The 20993-nt window shown below is 30.7% G+C and overlaps 1 protein-coding gene across 3 annotated transcripts in view; it reads right to left on the bottom strand.

The window, feature by feature from the left end:
• Window positions 1–13108, bottom strand: part of LOC119604527 — a 39300-nt gene extending 26192 nt beyond the window's left edge. For all 3 annotated transcript variants that reach the window (XM_037957205.1, XM_037957206.1, XM_037957207.1), the window contains exon 1: window positions 12925–13108. The gene's annotated coding sequence lies outside the window, so the exon portion shown is untranslated. The remainder of the gene's footprint in view (window positions 1–12924) is intronic.
• Window positions 13109–20993: the final 7885 nt, after the last annotated feature.

Below are 20993 nucleotides of genomic sequence, written 5' to 3'. Positions count from 1 at the left end.
ACTAACTAACTACTAACTAACTAACTAACTAACTACTAACTAACTAACTAACTACTAACTAACTAACTAACTAACTAACTAACTAACTAACTAACTAACTAAACTAACTAACTACTAACTAACTACTACTAACTAACTAACTAACTACTAACTAACTACTACTAACTAACTAACTAACTAACTAACTAACTAACTAACTAACTAACTAACTAACTACTAACTAACTAACTAACTAACTACTAACTAACTAACTAACTACTAACTAACTAACTACTAACTAACTAACTAACTAACTAACTAACTAACTAACTAACTAACTAACTAACTAACTAACTAACTAACTAACTAACTACTAACTAACTAACTAACTAACTAACTAACTAACTAACTAACTAACTAACTAACTAACTAACTAACTAACTAACTAACTAACTAACTAACTAACTAACTAACTAACTAACTAACTAACTAACTAACTAACTAACTAACTAACTAACTACTAACTAACTAACTAACTAACTAACTAACTAACTAACTAACTAACTAACTAACTAACTAACTAACTAAAGAACTAACTAACTAACTAAACTTTATCATAAGGTCGGCCATGCCCGACTATATATTCTTAATTGTTTTCATATAATAGAAAAATGCTCCTTTTGGTCCTACCAAAAACAAAAGCACAACCTTAGTGCCGTGGATTTGCTGTATCGATTCGGTTGAGCTTCACCTTCTACCTTTAAGGCTTATAATGATGCAAAATAATGCAACATCATCTTCCTAAGTCTGGCGCATTCAATTTCTATGGCAGTTACCATGCATTAGTTCGTATGATTTTGCAAGCTAATATTGAGTTTTACAACATTCTTCATAGAGTAAATCCTTCTATTATTGATCTTAAGAACCGTACAAATCATCTTTAGAAGGTTGAAAACGATGGAACGCATCCACCACAACCTTCGGAAAGAAATCGGAAAATAATACTATCTTGCAGATTAAACATAAGGAAGCAAAAAAAGATGAATTTCCTTCCCTAATATGCTAACCTTATTTAACCCCCCCTCGCGTATGAGTAATAGTTATTGTACTTTGTATTGTTCATTACTCATACGTTTTATGCTTAACTTGCAAACGAAAAAACTTTTACTCACATGAGTACTTAAGCAAAACTATTTTTTGGTAAATTGTGAATTATGAATTATTACTTATATTACCTTTTAACAGGTTTTGAATAAACTTTTCAGATATCAATAGTTGTTAAGAATTCATGGTAAGATGTACTTAGAATAAGCAAATCTTTACAATAAGAAGAATAGCAATACAAAACATAAAATTACATTAATGTTGCTTATAGCAACAAAATATGTGTTAGAACGTGACTTCAAATTATGAAGAGAAAAAAACCGAAACAAACAAAAATTGCTTTTGTGAAATAAAGTTAAGCATATTGTATTCACATATATAAAGTTCTAAAGAAGAAAAAAAAAAATACAAAGCACCTTAGTTTTTTTCTTCCATTTTTGTGTTTAAGTGAAACCCACAAAGTTTAACCACAAAAATACTTACATACATATCCTTACATCTAGATAAACACCTTAATTCTAACAGCAGCACTTGTAACCGTAGTAAATAAAGAAACATTCATTTTCATCAAGAAGCTACACAAGTTAAGACAAAATATTCCAAAATAGATAATAGCTTTTAAAAAAAAAAATATTTATTAGTCCTTAATTAGAAATTATGATAAACAAACTCATCAGTTTACAAAACAGGAATAAGCAAAGGAGCAGGAGATGTTATAGAAAATTTTCATGCATAATAAGTAATTAAGAGGTCTACGTAAGCAAAAGCAATACAAACAACAACTTGTTGAATGTACTTTTTCTTTCGTTTTCATTAGTGGCGTTTCTTGTAGACTTTTAAAGAAAATTAATGTTTTATTTCGAAATCATTAAACATTAATATGAGTGTAATTGTTTTAGTTTTTCTTTCTTACGAGGGTCGTTTTAGTTATTTCCTAAAATGAGTATTTTCAAATTAATTTAATAATATAAAGATTATACTCTGGACTATAGCGTAGAGTCTATCGATTATAGTCAGGACCATTGACTATAGTCGGGATTATAGATTATAGTCAGGACAATAGACTATAGTTAGGGTTATAAACTACAGCCTAGATTATAGGCATATAGACTGGACTATAGACTATAGTCTGGATTATAGGCTAAGGTCTGGACTACAGACTGGTCTGGACTATTAGACTATAGATTATAGTCTGGACTATAGACTATAGTCTGGACTATAGACTATAGTCTGGACTATAGACTATAGTCTGGACTATAGACTATAGTCTGGACTATAGACTATAGTCTGGACTCTTGACTATAGTCTGGACAATAGACTATAGCCTGGGCTATAGACTGTAGTCTGGACTTCATACTGTAGTCTGGACTATAGATTATAATCTGGACTATAGACTATAGTCTGGACTATAGACTATAGTCTGGACTATAGACTATAGTCTGGACTATAGACTGTAGTCTGGACTCTGTACTATAGTCTGGACAATAGAATATAGCCTGGACTATAGACTATAGTCGGGACTCTAGACTATATTCTGGACCATAGACTATAGTCGGGACTCTAGACTATAGTCGGGACTCTTGACTATAGTCGGAACTATAGACTATAGTCTGGACTATAGACTATAATCTGGACTATACACTATAGTCTGGACTATAGACTATAGTCTAGACTATAGACTGGATTATAGACTATAGTCTAGACTATAGTCTGGACTATAGTCTGGACTATAGACTATAGTCTGGACTATAGACTATAGTCTGGACTATAGACTATAGTCTGGACTATAGACTATAGTCTGGACTATAGACTATAGTCTGGACTATAGACTATAGTCTGGACTATAGACTATAGTCTGGACTATAGACTATAGTCTGGACAATAGACTATAGCCTGGGCTATAGACTGTAGTCTGGACTTCATACTGTAGTCTGGACTATAGATTATAGTCTGGACTATAGACTATAGTCTGGACTATAGACTATAGTCTGGACTATAGACTATAGTCTGGATTATAGACTATAGTCTGGACTATAGACTATAGTCTGGACTATAGACTATAGTCTGGACTATAGACTATAGTCTGGACTATAGACTATAGTCTGGACTATAGACTATAGTCTGGACTATAGACTATAGTCTGGACTATAGACTATAGTCTGGACTATAGACTATAGTCTGGACTATAGACTATAGTCTGGACTATAGACTATAGTCTGGACTATAGACTATAGTCTGGACTATAGTCTGGACTCTTGACTATAGTCTGGACAATAGACTATAGCCTGGGCTATAGACTGTAGTCTGGACTTCATACTGTAGTCTGGACTATAGATTATAGTCTGGACTATAGACTATAGTCTGGACTATAGACTATAGTCTGGACTATAGACTATAGTCTGGACTATAGACTATAGTCTGGACTCTGTACTATAGTCTGGACAATAGAATATAGAATGGACTATAGACTACAGTCGGGACTCTAGACTATAGTCTGGACTATAGACTATAGTCGGGACTCTAGACTATAGTCGGGACTCTAGACTATAGTCGGGACTCTAGACTATAGTCGGGACTCTAGACTATAGTCGGAACTCTAGACTATAGTCTGGACTATAGACTATAGTCTAGACTATAGACTATAGTCTGGACTATAGACTATAGTCTACACTATAGACTATAATCTAGACTATAGGCTATATAGTCTATACTATAGATTGTAGGCTATAGTCTGGACTATAGACTATAGGCTATAGTTTGGACTATAGACCAAAGGCTATAGTCTGGACTATAGACTATAGTCTGGACTATAGACTATAGTCTGGACTATAGAATATAGTCTGGACTATTGACTATAGTCTGGACTTTAGACTATAGTCTGGACTATAGACTATAGTCTGGACTATATACTATAGTCTGGACTATAGACTATAGTCTGGACTATAGACTATAATCTGGACTATAGACTATAGTCTGGACTGTAGACTATAGTCTAGACTATAGACTATAGTCTGGACTGTAGACTATAGTCTGGACTATAGACTATAGTCTGGACTATAGGCTATAGTCTAGACTATAGACTATGGTCTGGACTATAGACTATAGTCTGGTCTATAGACTATAGTCTGGACTATAGGCTATAGTCTAGACTATAGACTATGGTCTGGACTATAGACTATAGTCTGGTCTATAGACTATAGTCTGGTCTATAGACTATAGTCTGGACTATAGACTATAATCTGGACTATAGACTATAGTCTGGACTATAGACTATAGTCTGGACTATAGACTATAGTCTGGACTAGAGACTATGGTCTGAACTATAGACTACAGTCTGGACTAGAGACTATGGTCTGAACTATAGACTATAGTCTGGACTAGAGACTATGGTCTGGACTATAGACTATAGTCTGTACTATAGACTATAGTCTGTACTATAGACTATAGTCTGTACTATAGACTATAGTCTGTACTATAGACTATAGTCTGTACTATAGACTATAGTCTGTACTATAGACTATAGTCTGTACTATAGACTATAGTCTGTACTATAGACTATAGTCTGTACTATAGACTATATTCTGTACTATAGACTATATTCTGTACTATAGACTATAGTCTGTACTATAGACTATATTCTGTACTATAGACTATAGTCTGTACTATAGACTATAGTCTGTACTATAGACTATAGTCTGGACTGTAGACTATAGTCTGCACTATAGACTATAGTCTGAACTATGTACTATAGTCCAAACTATAGAGTATAGTCTGGACTGTAGACTACAGTCTGTATTACAGAATGTGTTTTAGTTGTCTAAATAAAACACATTCAAACTCATACATATGTACATATAATCAGTTCTTGCAAAAAAAGTCAATTTCAAAACTATTCATGGTCTTGTAACTTCATCTATAACTGTTTAATACCAAACCAAATCCAAAAGAAAGAAAAAAAAACTCTGCAAAAAGTCATCATAAGTTAGAAAGTGATTGAAAAACACTACAACAAACCAGTAGCAACAATAAACGACTAAATCTTGAGTTATCTATTCAATTTTCTTTCTCATATATAAAACTCCCTTTGGGTTTTAAGTTTGCATTGTAAATGCTATCTTTAGTTTACTTTTTTGCATTTTAACAATTTTTCTTTTACTAGTTTCTTTCGCTTTTAAAGCCACAGGTTATTTTAGAGGTTTACTATTACTTTTTAGTTAAACACATGGCGAAGAACTTTTTCTTTTTTGCACTTCTTTCAACAAGAAGCAGGCGTATGCATGTTATTATCGACTGTTTGGCAAGATGATGTTGCAGTGGCAATGAATGATGAAAACTACATACATACATATGTATGTGTTTTTGGAAAGTTAAGAATACAACAAAGTAAACATGTAAATGTAGTATTTTTAGAAAATGGAGATATTCTAAATAAAGAAACAATTGCCTAGGTCTCGATTTTAATTTATAGGTGTGAACTTTTTGGCACATTTTGGTTTCTCAAATAGTACTTTTTGAATATTGTGTAATAAGAAACCAAAACATATCGAATTAAACATATAACGGCCTTATTGAATGATATTATGTATAAAAGAGAGATTTTTTTATACGTTCTTGTTCTTTTTGTTAATTTTTCACTATATGGAACCAAAACACTATTGCTAAGTAACGATTTTAATCTATAGGGGAGAACTTTTTAACATTTTTTCGTTCCTTAAATAGTACTGTTTAAATATTTTATAATAAGGAACCAAAACACTTGAAATTAAACATATTCGTCCCTTATTGAATGAGAATATAAAGAGAGTGAATTTTTTGGTACTTTTTCGATTTCCAAAACTTTTTTGTCCTTGAAATGGTACTTTTTTTAATTTTGTACAATATGGAACCAAAACACATAATATTAAACAAACTCACGGTCCTTATTGAACAAAAATCTATAAGAGAGACATTTTTTGTATTTTTTTGTCTCTCAAATGGTACTCTTTTGCCCTCAAATGACACGTTTGAAATTTTTTGTAATATGGAACCAAAATACATGCTATTAAACATACACATTATGCTTATTGAATGCAAATTTAAAAGGGGTTCTTTTTGATACTTTTTCGTTCTTCGAATGATAATTTAAAATAGGAAACTTTTTGATTCTGATTGAATGATATACTAGACTATAAACTAGACTATAGATTAGACTATAGACCAGACTATCGACTAGACCAACGGTTCCCAAATGGGGGTCCGTGGACCCCTAGTGGTCCGTAGTAAAATCCTAGGGGGTCCGCGAAGACGAACGAAAAAAACCATGAATAAACAATATTCTGCTTTTATATGTATGTACAAATATCTCCAATTTTTGTGCAATAATCCCAAATTTTTTGGTGACTTTTTGAATTTTATTTTTTCGGTTGTTTATCAGGAAGAAGCTAGGCCCTACAAATTTATTGTATAACTTTTATAAAGTAAAGTACTACGTGATTTGTAATTTTTATTTCCTGTATATGTACTGAAATAATGGTTTTTATTTCAGACAAATAATACTCTGCCTTACAATTAAATTAGGGATACTGGTATTCCGGAGTATGAAGTTCAATTCAAAGACAAGCTTATAACAGATTTAAGTTTATCAAATTGTAAGTAAAAGTGTTCTCGTTTGAAAGGACTAAAATTATATATTTCCAAAACAGAGGTGACTCTTTATGCATCTCTTTATAAATATTCCAATCCGACGTGATACACAGATTTTAACATGATTTTGTCGACCAATACATATTATTAAATTAACATCAGAAAATCCATAGCGTTTCGCGTAAATATGTAGCCAAAAACCATGAAGTAAAATAATTCGTTGGTATTTTAAAATTCAAATTTAAGTTCCAAATTCACAGTACTTTAACAAAGAGTTCAAATCATATATTATGCGGATAACGCATTCCGCAACAACATAGAAGAAGTCCAACTTTCTTATATTATTTTCTCGAAAACTTAGCTCACTTACTCAGTTCACCCTTTGCAATCGCAACAAATTTTTGAAACGTGACTCCTTAAGTACATGTGAAAATATTTAATAAAGAAACCTTTTCGCTACCTTGAAGAAAAATGAACATGAAAGATCTCACGATCATAAAATTAAACACCATGTTAACATATCACCAAAGAAGTCATTCTATCTTCAAAACATGCAATTGAAAACCTATCTGAAATATTATATATTCTCAATGTACGGGAATATTTTATAGATATGACATCTCTACATTTATTAGACCTAGGGATTAATGAACTAGGTCAAAATTTCGGAATTTTCGGACAATTATTTAGAACAATAAGATATCAAAATATGTATGGGGGTCCGCGAAATTAAATAAGTTCTTCAAGGGGTCCGCGAAGTAAAAATCTGTGGGAACCGCTGGACTAGACTATAGGCTCGACTATCGACTAGACTATAGACTAGACTATCGACTAGACTATAGACTCGACTATCGACTAGACTATAGACTCGACTATAGACTCGACTATAGACTCGACTATAGACTAGACTATAGACTAGACTATAGACTAGATTATAGACTAGACTATAGGCTAGATTATAGACTAGACTATAGACTAGACTATAGACTAGACTATAGACTAGACTATAGACTAGACTATAGACTAGACTATAGACTGGAATATAGACTAGACTATAGACTGGACTATAGACTAGACTATAGACTAGACTAGACTATAGACTAGACTAGACTAGACTAGACTAGACTATAGACTAGACTATAGACTAGACTATAGACTAGACTATAGACTAGACTATAGACTAGACTATAGACTAGACTATAGACTAGACTATAGACTAGACTGTAGACTAGATTATAGACTAGACTATAGACTAGACTATAGACTAGACTGCAGACTAGACTATAGACCAGACTACAGACTAAACTATAGACATGACTATAGACTAGACTTAAGACTAGACTTTAGACTAGACTACTGACTAGCCTATAGACTAAACTATAGACAAGACTATACTAGACTAGATTGTAGACTAAACTGTAGACTTATCTATAGACTAAACTGTAGACTATACCATAGACTAGACTAAAGACTATACTTTAGACAATATTATAGACTAGACTATAGAATAGGCTATAGACTAAACTGTAGACTATACCATAGACTAGACTATAGAATAAACAGTAGACTAAACTGTAGATTAGACTACAGACTAAACTATAGACTAGACTATACTTTAGACTATACTGTAGATTAGACTATAAACTAGGCTAGAGACTAAACTGTTGACTATACCATAGGCTAGACTATAGAATAAACTATATACTATTAGACTAGACTGTAGACTAAACTTTAGACTAGACTAAAGACTATACTTTAGACAATAATTTAGACTAGACTATAGAATAGGCTATAGACTAAACTGCAGACTATACCATAGACTAGACTATAGAATAAACAGTAGACTAAACTGTAGATTAGACTACAGACTAAACTATAGACTAGACTATACTTTAGACTATAATGTAGATTATATTATAAACTAGGCTCTAGACTAAACTGTTGACTATACCATAGACTAGACTATAGAATAAACTATAGACTAAACTGTAGATTAGACTACATACTAAACTATAGACTAGACTACAGTCTATAATTTACACTAGACTATAGACTAGACTATAGACTAAGCTATAGACAATACTATACTATAGATTCGATTATAGACTAAACTATAGACTAGACTATAGACTATGCTTAAGACTATACTCTAGACTAGGATAAAAACTAGACTAGGATATAGACTAGACTATATATTGGGCTATAAAAGTACTGAAAAAAGTAATAAAGTTCTGACATTTTTATGTTGACTAAACTATAGACTATATTATATACTAGATTAGACTATAGACTAGATTATAGACTAGTCGTTAGACTATGATATAGACTATAATATAGACTAGACTATTGACTACTCTATAGCATACATATTGGTCTATTGACTACTATGTTACCTATTTATCAAAAGTTAATAAATTAGAAAAAGTACTGAAAATGTTGTGGGAGTAATGCAATATTTTTCGATACTTAAAAATACTGAAAAAAAAAATACTAATGTACTGACATTTCCATGTCTGACATGAAGAGTTCTTATGTTGACGTAAGTTACTTTCTTCTAATAGTACTTTTAAACTCATAGTGTAAGCGTTGTTATTCCTTTACCGCTATATTCATAATGATATTATTATTACGCACATTTTCCATGCAAAAATCAACAACTCATAACAATTTATCAAATTTTATATTTATTTTTTTATATCTAACTAAATACATATGAAATATGTTAAAAAATTATTTTAGAAAAAATATTTATAATTCTTTTAAAACCCTTTAATGACTAAACAAAAGTTTAAGCACAGATTTTTTATGGCTGGCGTTTAGAAAAATTTATGTTAAAATTATATTTTCATGCTAGCAAACTTCCCCATACTAGTACTACTCTAAACATTGGAGTAGTTTAATTTAATATTAAAAAGGAAATTAGCAAAATTGCTCTACTACTTATTCGTAAAAAGGGTTCGTGATCTTTTCCACATAATACATACGCATAATATGTATGTCTGTGTATAAAATGCATGGTATTATGATGATATTCTATTTAGAAAACATATTATTTACCAAAAATTAAACGTATACTATGTATTTACTACAACAAACTTTTTGTAAATATAAACATTATACATTATTTATTTATCTTATCTTAAAATAGTTTTAAGACTTATGAAAAAATATACACCATCTGCATAATCATGCACTACATATTTTATGATTATGTAGGTACTACTTAACTAAGTTGGTATATTCGTTTTATTGGAATGTTTTTAACATTGATGAATAGTAGTTTAATACAAGGGCTAGTTCCTTTATTGAACCAGTAAGACCGCTTTTTATACCATACACCTTTTAGTGGGAGGGTATTATGCGATTGTGCTGATGTTTGTAACATCCAAAAATATTGGTCCCTCACTCACCTTAAAGTATATCAATCGGCTCAGAATCACTTTCTCAGTCGATAAGCTATTTCCGTCCGTCTGTCTGTGTGTCCGTGTAAACCTTGTCCGCACGCTACAGGTCGAAATTATCAGGATAATTTGATGCAATTTGGCACATATTCTTTCCAAGGTTCAAGCCTATTGAATGGTTGCCCCCATACAACCGTTCCCCCGAATATTGCTTTAGAACTTATAATTATGTTAAATGTTGTAAAAATCTGTACATAAGTTTACATAATATTGCCAATTTTCGTAATGATCGGGCACCCTTATAAAATTTCCTTCAGAAAATGACTTGAAGGTGAAAATTCACTTTTAAATACTATGTCTGCGTTAATTGGTCTACCAAAATGTATATGGATAGGGCCATATTTACCTTTGTCCCCATATAAACCCTCTTTCAGATAATCACTTTTTTGGCAAAAAAATTGTTAAAATATTTCGTAATTAAGTTAAAATGCTTTAGTATTAGAAAAATAACCCACATTTTTAACATACTCACTGGTGTAGGGTATCGTATGGTCGGCCATGCTCGACTATACATTCTAATTTGTATTAAAAAGGTACCAATTTAACAACGAAAAAGTACCAAAAGGTTTAGTCTTATAAATTGTTATTCCATCTGGATCCAATTAGGTTCAATAGTGCATTAAAACTAAAAAGTACCTATTCAATAACGAAAAAGTACCATAAATCCATTCAATCAATCGGGGCTCTGAATGTTTAATTCAATGTTTCTAGGTTTAATATTATAGAAAATTCAAGAACGAACAACTACCAAACAGTCCCTTTTTATAGGATCTCTTTTACTCCGTGATCTATATGCTTAATTTCATGTTTTTAGATTCAAAATTATAAAAAAATCTAAAAGTACCGATACAAACTCATAAATTACCTTTTGATGAACGAAAAAGTACAAATTTTGTAAAAATACCAGACTTTTTAAAGAATGTACGTTTCTCCTTTTTATCCCTATATCAAATGGGGGCCGATCATTATAGAAATCGGCAGTGTCATTTAGGTTAAATAATGGACAATCTTCAATAGGCTTCGTCCTTAAGCTAAACAAGGTATATGGCCCAGATTTCAAAAAAATTGAGGCCGCAACCATGTGCACAAGTTTTACATGGACGGACATGTCTATGAAAGTAATCCTCCCCCGCTATGATGGGATAGTTGTATTATTGTTGTGGTATTGTTGATGTGCAGCATCCACTAGATCAGACCGCGTATACGGCAGCTTAGAACGACATTCATAGAGACGCCATAAATTCCGCAGAATACCGTATGAATGTCGTACTTGGTGATCGCCCACCGCCCATAGCAGACACGGAAGAAAACAAGAGCAAAACAAGAGTATTTCTGGTACAACTAAGATGGGAATGAAGCAACAGGCTCAATGCCTACTGGTCACGTATAGACCGTGCCGTCCCCAACGAATGTCCTGCATGTGGTCTGGGTCCTCATGACACCCACCACATATTCAACTGCTCAGCCAACCCTACTTCACTCTGTCCAATGGATTTATGGACGCATCCAATTAAAGTTGCCCAATTGTTAGGCCTGGAAATTTATGTAGAATCCCCAACTAGATTATTGTATAGTTCTAGCTGTTACAACAACAACAAAATGGATATAGTTAGATCATGTTATAATGTAAAACGAACTGAACCTTCTATAATTTGAAAGACTTATTATGTTTATATTTATTATGATGTTTATATTGACCTTAATAAATGACTGAAACAGCTGGACCTAGAATCGTAAAATTTTGACAGTTTTACAGTATTTTTGCTCGAGTAGATCCACATTAGAATACATCTTTATCTAATCCAACAAAAGCTAATGGATGTCTGGACCTTTTTTTATATTCGAACGTTTAGGGCTGATAAAGTGTGATAAAGTTAATTTTAGCACCATTTTTGACTCGTTATTACAAGGCCCCTATTACATACTATTTGAAATTTAGTCCCTTAAGGGGATAAATGGTTAAAAACTTATACTTTTTACTTCTTTAATCACAATAATTTTCTATATTTTAATCCCAAATACAAATTTTGTACTTTGGTACTCTTTTCATAAGACATTTTTAGCTGTAAAAATCTATAAATTTATACTTTTTGGTACTTTTTCGTTCTTCAAATAGTACTTTTTAAACTTTCTATAATATTAAAGCTAGAAACATAAAATTAACATGCCGAGTCCTCAATAAATAAGAATCTAAAAGAAGGTGATGTTTGGTACTTTTTTGTTCTTCAAACGGTACTTTTTTGAAATTTTTATAATATGAACATACACGGTTATAACTAAATGAGAATTTATGATCCAATTTTCTATAATATTTAAAATAGAAACATACAATTTAACATACAGATTCCTGAGTAATTGAGAATCTAAAAAAGGGACTTTTTGCAACTTTTTCGGCAAACAAATGTTACTAAACTTAGAAATATGAAGTTAAAAATAAATTAACAATATTCTCTAAAATGATCCAAAAGTACTTTTCCGATGATTGCTTCTCCGACGGTAAAACAAATCTTAGAATTGTAACATTCTCTTGAAACCTCTCAAATTTTAATCACTGATGACTAAAACTAGAATTAATATTAATAATTAATATTACATTAAAAGATAAACTCTTTGTTTAATAGATTGTTTTTAATTGTTTAACACTTTATCTATTTTTTAAATAATAAATCTCACTTCCTTTATTTTTTGAAAAATAACTCTTTCTTTATATAAAATAACAATTATAAAAAGAAACCAAAAAAAGTACAATCCAACTCACTTCGCTCAAAAGGAAAATGTTAAAATACTTGTTAATGACACTTGACACCTGTAGCTGTGTCCCGTTCGCGTAAAAGAAATATAAATATAAATTTTGATTTTTAATATTATTTTTTTTATTAATTTTTCGTTACGTTCGGTTTTTTTATAAATATTCACACACTGGGACACTGTATTCGTTTGAAGTGAACAGAACTGAATGAAGAATATCCTGTTTGTAGTATTGCCTTTTATATCATCATCGTCAAACAACAGACAAGCAAACAAACAACAAAAAAAGTATTTGTTACATTGTATCGTGTGTCAGAGTGGATGTGAAGGTGAGTGTGTTTTCATGTTGAAAATGCGCTTGCAAGCTACAAGCTAAAAAACAGTACAAACTCCCGCACAAACTTTACTCGTTTTTTTTTGTTTCAAACATTTCCACACATTGACTGTTGATTGTAACAATTGTTGAGCGCAAAAACAAAAAAAAAAAGTTGAGTGAAAGAAAAACAAAAAGGTGTTGAACAGACAAATTTTTTGATAAATTGTGCGTTAGTTACAAATTCATGCGTTTGATGTGTAATGGCAAAAGGTAAATGAGCGTAATGTTGCAGCAACATGTTGCTGGTAATTGCCAAAAAAAAAAAAAAACAAACAAGTTTTATATTTGTTTACTCTAATTTCTTAATGCATTTCATGTGGGCGCCACTGGTGACGTATAATTGATGGTGAATATTAAATGTTTATGCATCATGTTACTCATACGCAAAGTAACATTTACTTGTTAGACGATCACTTTGGTTGGGTTTTTTGTGTAATTTAGGAAATTGAAGAAGTAAATGTTTTCTGAGATTTAGTTCACTAACAAACTAACAATCTAACAATCTAACAAACTAACAAACTAACAAACTAACAAACTAACAAACTAACAAACTAACAAACTAACAAACTAACAAACTAACAAACTAACAAACTAACAAACTAACAAACTAACAAACTAACAAACTAACAAACTAACAAACTAACAAACTAACAAACTAACAAACTAACAAACTAACAAAGTACAAAGTAACAAACTAACAAACTAACAAAGTAACAAACTAACAAACTAACAACTAACAAACTAACAAACTAACAAACTAACAAACTAACAAACTAACAAACTAACAAACTAACAAACTAACAAACTAACAAACTAACAACTAACAACTAACAAACTAACAAACTAACAAACTAACAAACTAACAAACTAACAAACTAACAAAGTAACAAAGTAACAAACTAACAAACTAACAAACTAACAAACTAACAAACTAACAACTAACAAACTAACAACTAACAAACTAACAAACTAACAAACTAACAAACTAACAAACTAACAAACTAACAAACTAACAACTAACAAACTAACAAACTAACAAACTAACAAACTAAACAAACTACAAACTAACAAACTAACAAACTAACAAACTAACAAACTAACAAACTAACAAACTAACAAACTAACAACTAACAAAGTAACAAAGTAACAACTAACAAACTAACAAAGTAACAAACTAAACAACTAACAAACTAACAAACTAAAACACTAACAAACTAACAAACTAACAAACTAACAACTAACAACTAACAAACTAACAAACTAACAAAGTAACAAACTAACAACTAACAAACTAACAACTACAACTAACAAACAACAAAGTACAAACTAACAAACTAACAAAACTAACAACTAACAACTAACAAACTAACAAACTAACAAACTAACAAACTAACAAACTAACAAACTACAAACTAACAAACTAACAAACTAACAAAGTAACAAACTAACAAACTAACAAACTAACAAACTAACAAACTAACAAACTAACAAAGTACAAACTAACAAACGAACAAACTAACAACTAACAAACTAACAAACTACCAAACTAACAAAACTAACAAACTACAACTACAAACTAACAAACTAACAAATAACAACTAACAAACTAACAACTAACAAACTAACAAACTAACAAACTAACAAACTAACAAACTAACTAACTAACTAACTACTAACTAACTAACTAACTAACTAACTAACTAACTAACTAACTAACTAACTAACTAACTAACTAACTAACTAACTAACTAACTAACTAACTAACTAACTAACTAACTAACTAACTAACTAACTAACTAACTAACTAACTAACTAACTAACTAACTAACTAACTAACTAACTAACTAACTAACTAACTACTAACTAACTAACTAACTAACTAACTAACTAACTAACTAACTAACTAACTAACTAACTAACTAACTAACTAACTAACTAACTAACTAACTAACTAACTAACTAACTAACTAACTAACTAACTAACTAACTAACTAACTAACTAACTAACTAACTAACTAACTAACTAACTACTAACTAACTAACTACTAACTAACTAACTAACTAACTAACTAACTAACTAACTAACTAACTAACTAACTAACTAACTAACTAACTACTAACTAACTAACTAACTAACTAACTAACTAACTAACTAACTAACTAACTAACTAACTACTAACTAACTAACTACTAACTAACTAACTAACTAACTAACTAACTAACTAACTAACTACTACTAACTAACTAACTAACTAACTAACTAACTAACTAACTAACTAACTAACTAACTAACTAACTAACTAACTAACTAACTAACTAACTAACTAACTACTAACTAACTAACTAACTAACTAACTAACTAACTAACTAACTAACTACTAACTAACTAACTAACTAACTAACTAACTACTAACTAACTAACTAACTAACTAACTAACTAACTAACTAACTAACTAACTAACTAACTAACTAACTAACTAACTAACTAACTAACTAACTAACTAACTAACTAACTAACTACTAACTAACTAACTAACTAACTAACTAACTAACTAACTAACTAACTAACTAACTAACTAACTAACTAACTACTAACTAACTAACTAACTACTAACTAACTAACTAACTAACTAACTAACTAACTAACTAACTAACTAACTAACTAACTAACTAACTAACTAACTAACTAACTAACTAACTAACTAACTAACTAACTAACTAACTAACTACTAACTAACTAACTAACTAACTAACTAACTAACTAACTAACTAACTAACTAACTAACTAACTAACTACTAACTAACTAACTAACTAACTAACTAACTAACTAACTAACTAACTAACTAACTAACTAACTAACTAACTAACTACTAACTAACTAACTAACTAACTAACTAACTAACTAACTAACTAACTAACTAACTAACTAACTAACTAACTAACTAACTAACTAACTAACTAACTAACTAACTAACTAACTAACTAACTACTAACTAACTAACTAACTAACTAACTAACTAACTAACTAACTAACTAACTAACTAACTAACTAACTAACTAACTAACTAACTAACTAACTAACTAACTAACTACTAACTAACTAACTAACTAACTAACTACTAACTAACTAACTAACTAACTAACTAACTAACTACTAACTACTAACTAACTACTAACTAACTAACTAACTAACTAACTAACTAACTAACTAACTAACTAACTAACTAACTAACCAACTAACTAACTAACTAACTAACTAAATAACTAACTAACTAACTATATCTGCGTTGTTGTTATCTTGCTTCTGCATGCAAAATATTCTCTTTTTTAATGAAATTTTCAGAAGTTGTCTCGGATTTTTGCTCCTTTATTTATGGACGGATTGTGCTGATTTTAAATAGAAAATTTATCGAAAGCATGTCTGACACAATTGTTGCAAATTTGGATCCCAAAGATATCTAGGGTCATCAGAATACTGATTTAAACAGACACACAGGCGAACAGACGGGTAGACAGACAGACGGACATGGCTTAATCGATTCCGCTATCTATAAGGATCCAGAATATATGTTCTTTATATGGTCGGAAACTTATATTGTGGAAATTAGGAAATTATACCCTTCTCACTAAGGTGAAGGGTATAAAAAATTACTTTTTGAATTTTCTATAATTTTAAACCAATAAACATAAAATAAAACATCTATATAGTCTTAAGGGAATAAAAATCTGTTGTAAAGTATTTTTTGTAATTTTTTGATCTTCAAGTAGAACTTTTTGTTTTTTTTTTTGTTATGCGGAACCTAGAAACAAATGAAATTTGTGTTACTGGTACTTTTTGATGTTAAACCTACATAGAAATATAGAGTTAAGCACGCAGGATCCTGATTGAATGCAAAATCTATAAAAAGATACTCTTTGGTACTTTTTCGTTTTCCAACAGAATATCTTTAATTTTTTGGTAATAAAATTCCTATTGACTGTTTTGTTAACATACTTTGATGGAGGGTCTATTAGATTCGTAACATCCGAATATAAAACTCCTACTTGTTAATTTTAAGAAAGGACATCCTGATACCTAACTGAACATACATATATTCGCAATAATTTTTGTACGAGTGTGGGGTTGTCTATATAAATAATAAAAAATTAAAACATATTTTTAATAATTTCTAATCAAGTTTAGTTTTTATAATTTTTTTATTACCTACATTCATATATGCTCACACTAATATTTATTTAACTTTTAATAAGAAACAATTAAAAACTCATAAAAAGTTAAACAAATACAATTTTGCTGCACTTGTTGAATGTTCTTCTTACTAAAGAAAAGTTGTGCCTCAATGGTAATTGTTTACAGATAAACACCAACACACACTCACACACACACCGATAAATACACAACAATAACGGAACTTTGATTTTCCTTTAAGTGTTTTGATTTTCCTTTTATAAGTGTGTGTGTGTGTTTATATGAAAGGAAGAAACTAAAAATAAGAAAGAAAGTGTAATTAGTACACGTATGATTATTATTAGAAATGTGTTTGAGTAAACTTTTTGCACAGTGGTTCCAAACCACTTTTTAACAATCGTATATAAATGTACTTGAATATTTCGGAATAAAGGAACCAAGTGTCAAAATATTAGATTATGAATCAGTCAATTGACAATAAATAATATATGGTTTAGTCTACTGACTAGTCTTTGGATTTATCTATGAACTAGTCTATAGAATAGTCGGTAAACTAGTCTTTGGACTATACTTTTTGTATAAATTAATTTAGAATAGTATTTGGTTTTCTTTATCCAGAGCAGTGGTGGCCAAAAAGATGAGAGAGAGTAAAATATTTTGGACTAGTCTATGCATAACTATAGAGATTATAAACTAATCTAATCTATTGCATAGTGCTTAAAATAGTATATGGACTGGCCTATTGATTAGTGTAGAGACTAGTCTATTGGCTATTGAAAAGTTTATTTTTATATTTTACATATTTGTGAAATCCAAACCCACTGTTCGATGACAATCGCTGTAAAATAGATGCCCACATATTACTTTTCTATACAATTAAATTGAATGGTAAGTATGTTTGTAAAAGTATACCAGCAGTTTTATGAACAACTTATCATTGTATCACTTTTCAGATCGCAATTTTCCAATGACATTAGAAAGGTTTAATCTTCGAAAATTAAACTCGAATACTTATTGGTTACCTCTAGCCATCGATTATACAGCTAACTTTAACATGTGCTTGTGCTAAGATAAAGTCAATCGCCTCTCAATAGATTGCAAAGATACAGTCAGAAAACTGGTCCAAAGAAGTCAATGTAACAACATTGAACGTTTTCGATTAATTTGTATATATGTCTATAGTCTAGACTATAGTCTAGTCTAGACTAGTCTATAGTCTAGTCTATAATCTAGTCAATAGTCTAGACTATAGTCAAGACTAGACTATAGACTATAGACTACAGACTAGTCTATAGTCTAGTCTATAGTCTAGTCTATAGTCTAGTCTATAGTCTAGTCTATAGTCTAGTCTATAGTCTAGTCTATAGTCTAGTCTATAGTCTAGTCTATAGTCTAGTCTATAGTCTAGTCTATAGTCTAGTCTATAGTCTAGTCTATAGTCTAGTCTATAGTCTAGTTCTAGTCTAGTCTATACTCTAGTCTATAGTCTAGTCTATAGTCTAGTCTACAGTCTAGTCTATAGTCTAGTCTATAGTCTAGTCTATAGTCTAGTCTATAGTCTAGTCTATAGTCTAGTCTATAGTCTAGTCTATAGTCTAGTCTATAGTCTAGTCTATAGTCTAGTCTATAGTCTAGTCTATAGTCTATTCTATAGTCTATCTATAGTCTAGTCTATAGTCTAGTCTATAGTCTAGTCTATAGTCTAGTCTATAGTCTAGTCTATAGTCTAGTCTATAGTCTAGTCTATAGTCTAGTCTATAGTCTAGTCTATAGTCTAGTCTATAGTCTAGTCTATAGTCTAGTCTATAGTCTAGTCTATAGTCTAGTCTATAGTCTAGTCTATAGTCTAGTCTATAGTCTAGTCTATAGTCTAGTCTGTAGTCTAGTCTATAGTCTAGTCTATAGTCTAGTCTATAGTCTAGTCTATAGTCTAGTCTATAGTCTAGTCTATAGTCTAGTCTATAGTCTAGTCTATAGTCTAGTCTATAGTCTAGTCTATAGTCTAGTCTATAGTCTAGTCTATAGTCTAGTCTATAGTCTAGTCTATAGTCTAGTCTATAGTCTAGTCTATAGTCTAGTCTATAGTCTAGTCTATAGTCTAGTCTATAGTCTAGTCTATATCTAGTCTATAGTCTAGTCTATAGTCTAGTCTATAGTCTAGTCTATAGTCTAGTCTATAGTCTAGTCTATAGTCTAGTCTATAGTCTAGTCTATAGTCTAGTCTAGTCTATAGTCTAGTCTATAGTCTAGTCTATAGTCTAGTCTATAGTCTAGTCTATAGTCTAGTCCATAGTCTAGCCTATAGTCTAGTCTATAGTCTAGTCTATAGTCTAGCCTATAGTCTAGTCTATAGTCTAGTCTATAGTCTAGTCTATAGTCTAGTCTATAGTCTAGTCTATAGTCTAGTCTATAGTCTAGTCTATAGTCTAGTCTAGTCTATCTAGTCTAGCCTATAGTCTAGTCTATAGTCTAGTCTATAGTCTAGTCTATAGTCTAGTCTATAGTCTAGTCTATAGTCTAGTCTATAGTCTAGTCTATAGTCTAGCCTATAGTCTAGTCTATAGTCTAGTCTATAGTAGTCTATAGTCTAGCCTATAGTCTAGTCTATAGTCTAGTCTATAGTCTAGTCTTAGTCTAGTCTATAGTCTAGTCTATAGTCTAGTCTATAGTCTAGTCTAGTCTATAGTCTAGTCTATAGTCTAGTCTAGTCTATAGTCTAGTCTAGTCTAGTCTATAGTCTAGTCTATAGTCTAGTCTATAGTCTAGTCTATAGTCTAGTCTATAGTCTAGTCTATAGTCTAGTCTATAGCCTAGTCTATAGTCTAGTCTATAGTCTAGTCTATAGTCTAGTCTATAGTCTAGTCTATAGTCTAGTCTAGTCTAGTCTATAGTCTAGTCTATAGTCTAGTCTATAGTCTAGTCTATAGTCTAGTCTATAGTCTAGTCTATAGTCTAGTCTATAGTCTAGTCTATAGTCTAGTCTATAGTCTAGTCTATAGTCTAGTCTATAGTCTAGTCTATAGTCTAGTCTATAGTCTAGTCTATAGTCTAGTCTATAGTCTAGTCTATAGTCTAGTCTATAGTCTAGTCTATAGTCTAGTCTATAGTCTAGTCTATAGTCTAGTCTATAGTCTAGTCTATAGTCTAGTCTATAGTCTAGTCTATAGTCTAGTCTATAGTCTAGTCTAGTCTAGTCTATAGTCTAGTCTATAGTCTAGTCTAGTCTAGTCTATAGTCTAGTCTAGTCTAGTCTATAGTCTAGTCTATAGTCTAGTCTATAGTCTAGTCTATAGTCTAGTCTATAGTCTAGTCTATATTCTAGTCTATAGTCTAGTCTATAGTCTAGTCTATAGTCTAGTCTATAGTCTAGTCTATAGTCTAGTCTATAGTCTAGTCTATAGTCTAGTCTATAGTCTAGTCTATAGTCTAGTCTATAGTCTAGTCTATAGTCTAGTCTATAGTCTAGTCTATAGTCTAGTCTATAGTCTAGTCTATAGTCTAGTCTATAGTCTA

This window comes from Lucilia sericata, unplaced genomic scaffold, assembly GCF_015586225.1.
Source record: "Lucilia sericata isolate MDLA Ls3-8-SP2 unplaced genomic scaffold, ASM1558622v1 Contig000401F_arrow, whole genome shotgun sequence".
Lineage (NCBI taxonomy): Eukaryota > Metazoa > Arthropoda > Insecta > Diptera > Calliphoridae > Lucilia > Lucilia sericata.
The sequence above is the reverse complement of the archived record's forward strand: the minus strand, read 5'-3'. Positions and strand labels throughout refer to the sequence as shown.